The sequence below is a fragment of the Sminthopsis crassicaudata genome, chromosome 3 (genome assembly GCF_048593235.1).
Source record: "Sminthopsis crassicaudata isolate SCR6 chromosome 3, ASM4859323v1, whole genome shotgun sequence".
Taxonomy (NCBI): Eukaryota; Metazoa; Chordata; class Mammalia; order Dasyuromorphia; family Dasyuridae; genus Sminthopsis; species Sminthopsis crassicaudata.
This window is the reverse complement of record NC_133619.1, coordinates 320805474-320818840: the sequence shown is the minus strand read 5'-3', so window position 1 is coordinate 320818840 and position 13367 is coordinate 320805474. Positions and strand designations below refer to the sequence as shown.

The following is a 13367-nucleotide window of genomic DNA, read 5'->3' as shown; positions in this document are numbered from 1 at the left end:
TTTTAGCTAATCTGAGAAGTATGTAGTGGTACCTCAGAGTTGTCTTAATTTACATTTCTCTTATCAATAGTGATTTGTAACATTTTTTTCATGACTAGAAACGGTTTAAATTTCTTCATCTGAAAATTTTCTATTCATTGAAGAATGGCTTGTATTCTTGTAAATTTGAGTCAATTTTCTATATATTTTAGAAATGAGGCCTTTATCAGAACTCTTGGATGTAAATTTTTTTTCCTGTTTTCTGCTTCTATCTTGCCTGCATGTTTATATAAAATCTTTTTAATTTAGTGTAATCAAAATTATCCATTTTGCATTTCATAATGTTCTCTAGTTCTTCTTTGGCCATAAATTTCTTCTTTTTCCACAGATCTGGCTGGTAGATTTCGTTTGCATTTTTTACAGTGCACAAAGAAGCCAGTGGGATATGATGGTTACCCATCATTTTTCCTTAAGACTCCTTACTTGACTGGCCCTCCTCATTTCCCTGTCATATATTTCTTTAATGATATTCTGGTGATGCCATTCTTTGTTGCTAATACTTTGCCAGTAAAGTGACAGCTGACAAAAACTTTCATATAGTTACATCTTCTGTTGGAATCTTACTGAGATTATGAGGTTATAGATAATGATTATTCTGGATCGGATCTAAAGTTAATTATCATTGAAAAGGATAATAATTGATTGTTACAAACAATAATCTATGCTTCACAGTTACAAGCTGTCATTCTATGAAAATATTGTTATTAAATTTTTTTGACAGTACACATGCATGAGTAATTTTTTTTATAACATTATCCCTTGTATTCATTTTTCCAAATTTTCCCCTCCCTCCCTCTACTCCCTCCCCTAGATGACAGGCAATCCCATACATTTTACATGTGTTACAGTATAACCTAGATACAATATATGTGTGTAAATTCAATTTTCTTGTTGCACATTAAGTATTAGATTCCGAAGGTATAAGTAACCTGGGTAGATAGACAGTAGTACTAATAATTTACACTCATTTCCCAGTGTTCCTTTTCTGGGTGTAGTTGTTTCTGTCCATCATTGATCAACTGGAACTTAATTGGATCTTCTTTATGTTGAAGACATCCATTCAGAATATATCTTCATACAGTATCGTTGTTGAAGTGTGTAGTGATCTCCTGGTTCTGCTCATTTCACTCAGCATCAGTTGATGTAAGTCTCTCCAAGGCTCTCTGTATTCCTCCTGCTGGTCATTTCTTACAGAGCAATAATATTCCATAACCTTCATATACCATAATTTACCCAACAATTCTCCAATTGATGGACAACCATTCATCTTCCAGTTCCTAGCCACTACAAAAAGAGCTGCCACAAACATTTTGGCACATACAGGTCCCTTTCCCCTCTTTAGTATTTCTTTGGGATATAAGCCCAATACCAGCAATGCTGGATCAAAGGGTTCACACAGTTAGATAACTTTTTGGGCATAATTCCAGATTGCTCTCCAGAATGGCCGGACTCTTTCACAGCTCCACCAATAATGTATTAGTGTCTCAATTTTCCCACGTCCCCTCCAACATTCATCATTATTTGTTCCTGTCATCTTAGCCAATCTGACAGGTGTGTAGTGGTATCTTAGAGTTGTCTTAATTTGCATTTCTCTGATCAGTAGTGATTTGGAACACTCTTTCATATGAGTGGATATAATTTCAGTTTCATCATCTGAGAATTGTCTGTTTATATCCTTTGACCATTTATCAATTGGAGAATGGTTTGATTTCTTATAAATTAGGGTCAGTTCTCTATATATTTTGGAAATGAGACGTTTATCAGAACCTTTAACTGTAAAAATATTTTCCCAATTTGTTACTTCCCTTCTAATCTTGTTTGCATTAGTATTGTTTGTAAAGAAACTTTTTAGTTTGATGTACATTCTATGAAAATATTGAAGCAGCTTGGGAATGGGTAGGAAATTTAAGTTTCTCTAATTCACATATACTTTTGCCTTGTTGTCTTTTATTCACAGGTAGTAATTAATAAATTAAGCAGACCAGATTAAACAAACAGTAACTTTATAATACAGCTATGTTATAGAAGAGCAACATGACATAGCAGATAAAAAGACAGCATTGGAGTTGGGAAGATCTGCTTTCAAGTTCCATGTCTAATACATATTGATAATGTGATTTTGAGCAAGTTATTTAGTCCCATAAGTGCTCAGAACTCTATATAACTAATTCTAAAAGTGTGGTCTAAGGATTCCCTTTTAAGAGATTCATGAGATCAAAACTATTGTCGTAATAATACTAGGATATTATTTGCTTCCTCGTTTTTCTAAGTACATATTTTTGTAAATCTAGATAGTCTCCATATGCTCCAACCAAAACAACATTTCACAACAAATCAAATGCAGAAATTGATTTGAGAGTTTAAATGTCTTTTATTAAGCCATTACATCATCATCAATAATGCAGTTACCTACCAAATTATCTATTCTTTTATTCCTTTTATTTTGGAAATGTTCTTAATTTTTTTTATGGCACAGTTATTATCTTGAGAACAATATGAAGCTAAAGATGCCTCTTTACTCTACCTGTGCCAAATAGTGGGTAAAGAAGCACTCACAGGGTCAGACCTGCCAAGGTTTCTTCTGCTTCTCCTTTTACCACAATGGAACTTAGAAGCCAAAGATAAGACATTCTGTCCTTTAATCAGCATAACTGAAGAAGGAATAGAGTGAAGCAGTGCTTTCTGTTGGGATATTTAAGGCAGATGAATGAATAACTCATAGGAGGCCTTAAAAGTTTTAGGAGCTTAACTCCTCAACAAAATATTGTAAATAAATTTATTAATATTACACTAATTTGAGAAATAGCTAATAGTTGTTCCCTGTCTAGGGATGAGTTATAGATCAAGTTATATTTTGTGCTTTTCATTTAGATGTAAAGATACACTCAATCAAGAGATATAGACTTATATAAGCTTAGAATACACACACATTGCATATGAAACATTACTTTCTGGATAGTCAATGTATTTATGATTTTTTAATCTTAACTTAAAAATTCTAAACAAATTAGGGTTAGTTTTATCACTAAACTTACTTGACAACTGGAATAAATATCTGGGAAATTGTTGACAATCAACAAACTTAAGAGTTTTATTTTCTTTAGTTTGAAGTATTATCTGTGGGCTTAGAGCTGATAGTTATGATTGCAGTACTATTAAATTTCATAACAAAATAAAAATATTCACTGTAATTTTGTGAATCTTCTTAATCTCATATACTTTGTTATAAATCATCCCATAAGTCTTTAAAACTTAAGTTTTTAACTACATATCAGTTGAGAAGTAAATATGTGATAGGACCTCTTCTTAACTTCTATCTTTAAAAAAAAAATCCTGGACAGTCTGTCAGGATTGTTAGTACTTCTCATTTGGCCTTTAAATAGCCATGACACAATTTACAATCAGTTCCCACTTTAATATTTGGTTCCAATGCTTATTATCATTGGATACAAATTAATTTTTGCATAAAAGACTCATGTCCATACCTACACACATCATGACAAATTATATATATATATGTATGTATGTATGTATGTATGTATGTATGTATAAATTATTGTCTTCAAACCCAAGCTGATGATGTATAGTATTGGTAAGAACTTTTCTTTGTCTTTCATTTTTAAATTGGAGTTTTCTGTGATTAGTCCTTTATGAATTTATGTCAAAGATAATCTGTTAAGTATTTTTTCTTTCATAGAGATATAGAGTGCTATTGTGACTATATTTTATTAGAAAGTTTTAGTCCTTTCAGTTCCTTCTGAGATTAAATATTTCCCCCTGGGATTGTCTACCCATTTAGTTTTCCAACTTTTCTATTTTCCCTATTTGTCATTCTCAAAGGCATAGAAATCACAATATTTACCTTCTTATTTGTCTTAAATTCTAATAGTGTTAGAATACTAACATTTAGCAATGCAAAATATCTAACATAGATTAACATTTTATATGGAAAAAAGAATCAGCAAATTAGTAAATTATGGCTCTATTTACATTTTTACTATGAAGGCTTATGTGAGATTTTAAAATAAAACCCTAGTATTTGATTGCATGTTGTTGTTTAGTCATTTTAGTCATGCATGACTTTTCATGATCCTATTTGGAATTTCCTTGGCAAAGATACTGGAGTTATTTTTCCATTTCCTTCTCCAGCTTATTTCTTTAGATGAGGAAAGTGAGGCAGAAAGCCTCAACTGGCCCAGGGTTACATAGCTTATATGTGTTGGAGGCCAGATCTGAACTCAGGAAGATGAGTTTTCCTGATTCCTGCCTACACATTCTATCAACTATGCCACCTAGGCTCCCTCTTTATTCTCTATGCTGACACATGAATGGGGTTGATAATATGAACTAACACATTAAACCACTGGCTGATCTTTTTCCCCAATATGAAATTCCAGATTCCTAAACTCAGACTTACCTATAGAACTGAAATTTCATTCCTGCATGGCAACTAATTGCAATGTAGGCAGAACTACTTTTAACAGAGATTTCTCAATAGAAATGTAAACAGTACAATAAATTTCATTATTTTTTATTCCTTTTCAGGATTGATGCATATATACATAAATAGGTATATATGTATGTATCTGTATTTGTATATATATGTATATATATTCACACACATAAATGTTCATACATCAATATTCATTATCACTTGCAAACAGCTGTTAGTAAATATGATAACTCTATACAATTCCATCAGATATACCCTAGAACTAGAGTAGTTTCTAAATTCATCTATTCTAGATGTGGTCAAAGATCATGTAGTCTTGATTATTAATCAATTAAAAATCACATGTCCTTAGCACTATTTGATGCAATTTTTAAAAAATGAAACACTCCCTACTCTGATGGAGCTCACATTCTATTTGGGGAGATAGCATGTAAAAATATAAGATTATGGTGAATGAATACAAAATAAATATGAGGTGTTTAAGTAAAGAGGGCCTTACAATAGTATATACAATAGTATATAGATATCAGGAAGGCTTAGCATTTGATATAATGCAAAAGGGAGGCATGTGTATATTGAGAAATGGGATATGGCAGTGCGGAGGAATTGATGTGGGAAATACAGTGCCATTTGTGAGGAACAAGAAAACGGACAATTTGGCTAGACTTGGAATACAAAGGGGCAAGGCATGCAGCATCATAATCATTACCCTCAAAGCTAGCATTACTGTAATATTTACTTTTAAGATTTATAAAGCAGTTTAGGTATAATATAATATAATTAATATAATATAATGTAATGTAATGTAATATAATATAATATAATATAATATAATATAATATAATATAATATAATATAATATAATATAATATAATATAATATAATATAATATAATATAATATAATATAATATAATATAGTTTCATTTCATCTTCTCAACAGCCCTGTGAGCAAATGCTTTTATCATCTGTTTTTTGCAGATGTGGAAAGTGAGCCTGATAGAAGTTGTGACAAGTTGCCTATCCTATATTTGTTTGTGGCAGGATTAAAACTTGAGTCTTCCTAAATTCTACTTTTTCTTTTTTTAATCCACTATACTATTTAGTTGCACCAGTATAAAGTGGTCTAATCTCCCTTTCCCAAAAATATCTTCCACTTTTGAGTTGCAATAGTCTCTGAAAGAAATATGAGCACTTATTATTCCTTTGGATTGAGAAATGATGTCTCCAGAAGGCCCCTTTTAAAATATAAACATTTCGTGATAGCAAATTTTTAAAAATTAAGCCTATAATAATAGCTCTTTATGCTGTATATCAGCATGGATTAATTTATTAATTTAGGGGAGTTTTTTATTATTGAGAATTAATGTACTAATTGGGGAGATAATCAATGCAGAACAGAGATTGATTTGCAGGAGAGAGGAGGCATGTGAAGGCATAGAGTTTTTGACAATTTTTCAATACCACATAGTATGATGGTCAAGTAAAACTACATCTATACTTAAATGGGATTAGTATATCCTTAGTGCTCTTACTGAAAATTAATAGAGAGTGTAAATGTATGGCAGTTTTGCTCTATGCAATTAAACACTTGTACTTTCTGTGGGAGCTAAAAAGAGTGACACGCATGTTGGAAGACATCCATTTTCACTATCACTTGCAAAAAGCCATCATCGAATAACACTGTACAATTCCACCAGAAATAATGTGGAGTTTAAAGTAGTCCACAAGTTCACTTTGTCCTAGAAGTGATTAGAGGTCATATTTTCTCCTCCCCTTCTTTTACAAATAAAGAAAATTAGTTTAAAAAGAGGGAAGTAATAACAATAACAACAACAATAATATATATTAGCATTTTAAGGTTTGCAAAACAAAAGAAATATTATCTTATTTTATCATCTTAACAATCCCAAGAGGTAGGTGGTATTACATTCCTCATTTTATATAAGAAGAAATTGATGCATGGAAATGTTAAGTAATTTGCTCAGGATAACACCCTGAATAAGTATCTGGAGGATAGATTGGAACTCACATCTTTGTGACGTCAGGCCTGCTGCTCTATCTACCTAAATCACATAGTACCTTGCCCAGAGTCACAAAGGCAATAAATAGCTTGACCAGAACTAGAATTCAGTTTCACTCATTTTCATTGACTCAATTTCACTACATCACCAAATTGTAGTATGAAAGCTAACATGAAGAACCTGGAATGTGAACTTTATAGCTAGAAAATATCTTCAAATAATAATAATAATAATAATAATAATAATAATAATAATAATAATAATAATATACCTACTCTTTCATAGTTAGATTTCAGATCTTATAGAATGTAGAAATAGCCACATTTTTTAAATCAAACATATTTCTCTGTAGAAAGATCTAGCTTAACATTTATTTCCTCTCTGGCCCCCAACCTTATTTTATCAATGAAGACTTGTTGATTTGCTTCTTGTTTCTACAATATAGCTCCAGAGCTCTTGAAACAGGATACCTGAGGGGCCAACAGTATTATACGACTTCAAGCTAGGGGAAGAAATGCAGTAAAATTCAATCAATTTTAAGAAAGTAAAAAAAGAAAATAATCTTTGGGCTTAAAATATTTTGTGCCCTTTTTAGCTTGTGTATAGAAAGGATTTTTTGTGTGTTCTCTCTTTCCTTCTGTCTGTCTCTGCCTTTGTCTCTGTATCTATGTCTCTGTCTGTGTCTCTCTCTTCCCCCCCTCCATCCCTCCCTACTTTTATCTAAAGCTTGTTTTACATTTTTTTATTTTAAGAAATATATTAAAAAACTTAACACATTAGTTCTAAAATTTTCCTGCTTTATATGAAGCAATAGTTAGGGTATTGTAGCTTTGAGTCAAGTGGTCAGTATGAACTGATTTTAAATCCTTCAGATACTTTTGAGTTATATTAGTCATTTAGCCTGTGGCAACCTCAGTTTCTCCACCTGTAAAATGAGGATTAAAAATAACACCTACTTTGCAGATTTTCTGAGGATCAAAGGAAATCATAGGAGAGCTTTTGAAACATTAAAATGCTATATAATAGCTAATTATTATCATATTATAATATTATTTTTTCTTTCCTCTAAACTTCCCACTGTTTTCACACTGCCTTTAAAACAATATATTTGATCTTTTATTTTCTTCTCCATCTCCTTCTTCTTCTTTGGGGAGGTTATCACAATCCTCTTTTCTGTACTATAATTTTCCTCCCCACCCACAAAAGAAAGTATTTCTTTGTAGACTTAAATAAAACTAATACATACTTTGGCCATGTCTGAAACTATATCTCATTTTATATATCTGTTAAATCTCTGTGGAAAGATATTTAATCATTGGTTTTCTGGAATCATGATTAGAGATTGCATTATTTAGAGCTCTTTGTAATTTGAAAAATTGTTTTTCTTTATAATGAATGTGTCTGTCATGGTATAAATTGTTCAGCTCACTTTCTCTGCAATCCATACAGTTCTTGCAGCTATTTCCAAATTTCTCTGAATCTTGTCAGAAAGAGATCACCACCCTTGCCATCACTAGGGAAAACTGTTTCCCAGACATCAACTTTATTGTATTCAAACCCCACAGTAGAATCATTGTCTGTGAAAGCTGAAACAGACCTTGAAGAGCACTATTTCAAAATCTTTGTTTTACAAATGAAGAAATCCAAGAAATTTTAATTTCGTGTTCATGGTCTTATAACAAATTAAAGATGGCAGTCTTGGGGAAGAAACCCAGATCTTACTTCTAGTTCAGAACTCTCATTCGTGAACTTTTCTTCCTATATTAATTTGTTATACTTTTAAATTATTTTGATCACTTGATGGATCTTTGCTGTCATCAATTTAGGTGCTCTCACTATGAGATAGGGGTCATAATCCATCTGTGCCTCATCCCTCTATTTATTCTTGTCCATATTCTTCAATAAACTATTCATAATAGTTTAAATGAGGAGATCTTAGCCTTTATGTATCCTGAACCCCTCTCACAGCTTTTTCCATATCACATTTTCAAATGCAAAAAAACCCCCATCATTTTACTAAGGAGACCAACAATATGGAAATACAGATTTTTTTCCAATTTTAAAAATATTAATGGACCCCCAAGCCAAAATCCCTGCCTAAAGAGAATCTGTTCAATGTGTTTGGGGTCTTCCAGTAGTTTTTGGATACCAGTGAAACTCTGGGCTACTACCTTTCTCATTTTATGACCATACGATGTATGTCCATAGTAATACCTTTTATGTCATTCTTGCATTTATTTTAGTGATTAGCAATTGTCTTCTTCATACCCACTTGTAATTTTTTCACTGTATTTTGGGTCACTCCACAAATTTTTTTTAGATTATAGAATTCTAAGATTTTCACTGTTTTGTATCATTTGTTTTCCTTTTGCTTAACAACAAAAAAAAAGTATCCTTTGCAGCTGAATAAAAGAGGGAATTATTCCTTTGTTGATTGTTAGAATCATTAATAATAATGATGATGATAAGATGTTTCTATACTTCTTTAAGGTTTATACAATGGACTTACAATAGGTAAGGCAGGTATTCAAAGTTATATTATGATTCTTTCTGATTGGACTTCTGGGGGCAGAGCCAGGATGGTGGAGAAGACACACTTTTCTTTCTAATCTTCTCCTACAACCTTCAGACTAATTAGCAAATCCAGCATTTGAATTAGCTCTGGACCAATAGAATCCATGAATATTGGGAGTGCGACAAATTATCAGTGGAAGATAATTTCAAAGCTCACCAGAAAAGGTATGTTTCCATTGGAAATGGGAGAGAGGCAGCCAGTATAATCAGCTTAGCACAAATGCCAGTGAAGACAGGACAGGGCTGGGCAATGCAGACTCCTTGTGCAGAGAATCTGCAGGGAGGAATCTACAGAAGTTTTGGCCACTCTGCCCTAGTTGCAAGCCAGGAGATCAGCAGATAAATTAGAAAACATTCAACAAAAATACAAAAGGTAAATAGAGAACCCCAAATATCAAAGTTTCACAGGCCCTGGCAATGCCTACCCAGAACCAGAGGTGAATCAGTACTGACCCAGCATACCTGGGGCCACTTATAGATGAAGCCACTGCGTGGAGAAGAAGCTTGGAAACCCTCCCCTTGCCCTAAAAGCAGACCTTAACATTTTTTAAAAATGAGTTAAAAAGTAAAGATAATTCTGACCATAGATAGAAAGCTTATTATTATTAGAACTTTTTATTTACAAAACATATACATGGATAATTTTTCAACATTGACCCTTAGAAAACCTTCTGTTCCAACTTTTCCCCTCTTCCCCCTTAACTCCCTCCCCTAGATGGCAGGTAGTCCAATATATATTAAATATGTCAAAGTATATGTTAAATACAATATATGCATACATATTTATATAGTTATCTTGCTGCACAAGAACAATCAGATTAAAAAATAAAATAAAAATAACCTGTGAAGAAAAACAAAAATGCAAGCAGACATTTACAGAAAGAGTGGAAATGCTATGTTGTGGTCCACACTCATTTCCCAGTGTTCTTTCACTGGGTATAGCTGGTTATCTTTATTACTGAACAATTGGACCTGATTTGGATCATCTCATTGATGAATAAAGCCAAGTCCATCTGAATTGATCATCATATAATATTGTTGTTGAAAGGTATAATGATCTCCTGGTTCTGCTCATTTCACTTAGCATCAGTATGTAATGTTCATGTAATGCTGTAAAATAGAATAAATGTCTATATTCATGTAAGCATAGGCAGCTTTTATGCTGAAAGAGAAGAATATATTTCAAACCCTGAGGAAACTAAAAGCAGATTGTCTCCATATGATGCCCCAAAAGGTGAAATAACCTGGACCCCATCATGCAAGGCTCTCCTAGAAGGAATTTAAAAGAATCTTAAAAGAGAGCTAGAAGAAAAAATGGGGAAAGGAAATGAAAACTTTTCAAGAGGATTTGGAAAAGACATATAACTCATTAAAAGATAGATTTGATAAAATGGAAAAAAGAAAACAAATCCCAGAAAAAGAGAATTGGTGAAACAAAAAAAGAAAATAACTCCTTAAAAAACAGAATTTGTGGAATGGAAAAAAATTCCATAGAACAAAACAACTCATTTAAAAATTCATTTGAACAAATACAAAAAGAAGTTAAAAAAAAAGTAAATGAAGAAAATATTTCACTAAAATTCAGAACTGAACAAATTGAAATGAATGACTGAATAAGACAATAAGAATCAAACAAAACCAAAAAAAAAAAAAAAAAGTAAAATACCTAATTAGAAAAACAACTGATCTGGAAAATAGATTTAGGAGAAACAATCTAAGGATTATTGGACTCCCTGAAATCCATATTGAAAAAAAAGCCTAGATACTGTTTTTCAGATAATAATCAAAGAGAACTGCCACGATGTCATAGAATCAGAAGGTAAAATAGCCATTGAAAGAATTCACTTAACACCTCCTGAAAAAGACCCCCAAATTAAAATGTCAAGGAATATTGTGGCTAAATTTCAGAACTATCAGACCAAGGAAAAAGTATTAAAAGTAGCTAGAAAGAAACAATTCAAATAGAGAGGAGTCACAATAAAGATTATGCAGGACCTAGCAGTTTCTTCTTTAAAGGATCAAAGGGCCTGGAATGTTATATTCCAAAAAGAAGAAAGAACTTGGAATGCAGTCAAGAATAAATTACCCTCTTAAATTGAGCATTCACTTTCAGGGAAAAAGATGGACATTCAATGAAACTGGTGAATTCCATTTATTTTCGATGAAAAGACTCGAGCTAAACAAAAAATTTGACCTCCAAATATAGAAATCAAGAGAAGCATAGAAAGGTAAGAAGAAAAAATATTCTTGAGAACTGTATTTCTGTTATGGGTATACACAGAGAGTACATGTATAATCTGATTTTATTGCTAAAAACTAGATGTGGAAAGGGGATTGTACCAGAAAAAAAGGTAAAATGAGGGAAAGAAAGGAGGGTGATGAATCTTACTATCATTAGATTTGCCTCAAAGAAAGAATATTAAATATATTTGGCTTCACCAAGAAACTTTTCTCACCTTATAGAAAAATGAGAGGGAAAAGGGAAAAAGGGAAGGAGTAGGCTAAATAGAAGGGAAAACAAGGTAGGGTCTCTAAAGGAGGAAGACTGCTTGAGACAAGTAAAGTAAAATATGGGGGGAGGAGAGAAAGAGGAAAAAGGAAAGAGAAAAGTATAATTTGGGGTTAATAAGATGGCAAGAAATACAGAATTAGTAGTTTTAACTATAAACATGAATGGACTGAACTCTCCCATAAAGCATAAGTGGATAGTAAACTGGATTAAAAGCCAGAATGCTAGAATATGTTGTTTACAAGAAAGGCATTTAAAGCAGAGCGATGCATTCAGAGTAAAGGAAAAAGACTGGAGCAGAATTTATTATGTTTCAGGTAAAGTAAAAAAAAGAAGGGGTAGCCATTCTTATCTTAGATCAAGCAAAAGCAAAATTTGATCTAATTAAAAGAGATAAGAAAGGAAACTATCTTCCTAAAGGGTACCATAGAGAATGAAATATCAATACTAAACATATATGCACCAAGTAGTATAACATCTAATAAAGGATAAGTTAAAGAGAGTTACAAGAAGAAATAAATAGCAAAATAGATAGTGGGAGATTTCAACCTTGCTCTCTCAGAATTAGATATATCAAACCACAAAATAAGTAAGAAGTTAAAGAGGTTAATAGAATACTAGATATGATAGATCTTTGGAGAAAATTGAATGGAGACAGAACAGAGTACACTTTCTTCTCAGCAGTTCATGGAACTTACACACACACACACACACACACACACACACACACACACACACACACACACACATATACACAAAACCTGACCATATTTTGGGACATAAAGGTCTCAAAATCAAATGCAGAAAGGCAGAAATAGTAAATGCATTATTTTTTTTTCAGATCACAATGCAATAAAAATTAAATTCAATAAAAAGCCAGGTGGAAATAGACCAAAAAAGTAATTGGAAACTAAATAATTTCATCCTAAAGAATGAATGAGTAAAATAGCAAATCATAGACACAATCAATAATTTCATCCAAGAGAATGACAATAATTAAACAATATACCAAAATTTGTGGGATGCAGCCAAAGCAGTACTAAGGGGAAATTTTATATCTCTAGATGCTTACTTGCATAAAATAGAGAAAGAGAAGATCAATGAATTGAGCTTGCAACCAAAAAATTAGAAAAAAGAACAAATTAAAACCCTCCAATCAAATACCATACTTGAAAGTCTAAAAACAAAAGGAGAGATTAATAAAATTAAAACTAACAAAACTATTGAATTAATAAATAAAACTAAGAATTAGTTTTATGGAAAAAACCAACAAAATAGATAAGCCTTTAGTTAATTTGATTAGAAAAATAAAGAGTAAAATCAAATTGTTAGTCTCAAAAATGAAAAGGGAGAACTATCCTCTAATGAAGAGGAAATTAAGAGTTATTAGGAGTTACTTTGCCCAACTTTCTGCCAATAAATTTGAAAACCTAAGTGAAATGGAGGAATACCTACAAAATATAGATTGCCAAGATTAACAGAAGAGGAAATAAATTATTTAAATAGTCCCATTTTAGAGAAAGAAATAGAATAAGCTATTAATCAGCTCCCTAAAAAAAATCCCCAGAACTGGATGGATTTACATGTGAGTTCTACCAAACATTTAAAGAACAGTTAACTCCAATACAATATAAAGTATTTGAAAAAAATAGGGAATTAAGGACTCCTACCAAATTCCTTCTATGACGCAGACATGGTACTGATACCTAAACCAGGTAGGACAAAAACAGAGAAAGAAAATTACAGACCAATCTCCTTAATGAATATTGC

The 13367-nt window shown here is 32.0% G+C and overlaps 1 protein-coding gene across 41 annotated transcripts in view; it reads left to right on the top strand.

The window, feature by feature from the left end:
- The window catches only part of ZBTB20 (zinc finger and BTB domain containing 20), a 1031727-nt gene that overhangs the window by 440559 nt on the left and 577801 nt on the right, over positions 1–13367 (top strand). For 2 of the 41 annotated variants that reach the window (XM_074301262.1, XM_074301267.1), the window contains one exon: positions 11202–11316. The exons of the other annotated variants lie outside the window; for them this stretch is intronic. The gene's annotated coding sequence lies outside the window, so the exon portion shown is untranslated. The remainder of the gene's footprint in view (positions 1–11201; positions 11317–13367) is intronic. 41 annotated transcript variants of the gene reach the window in all.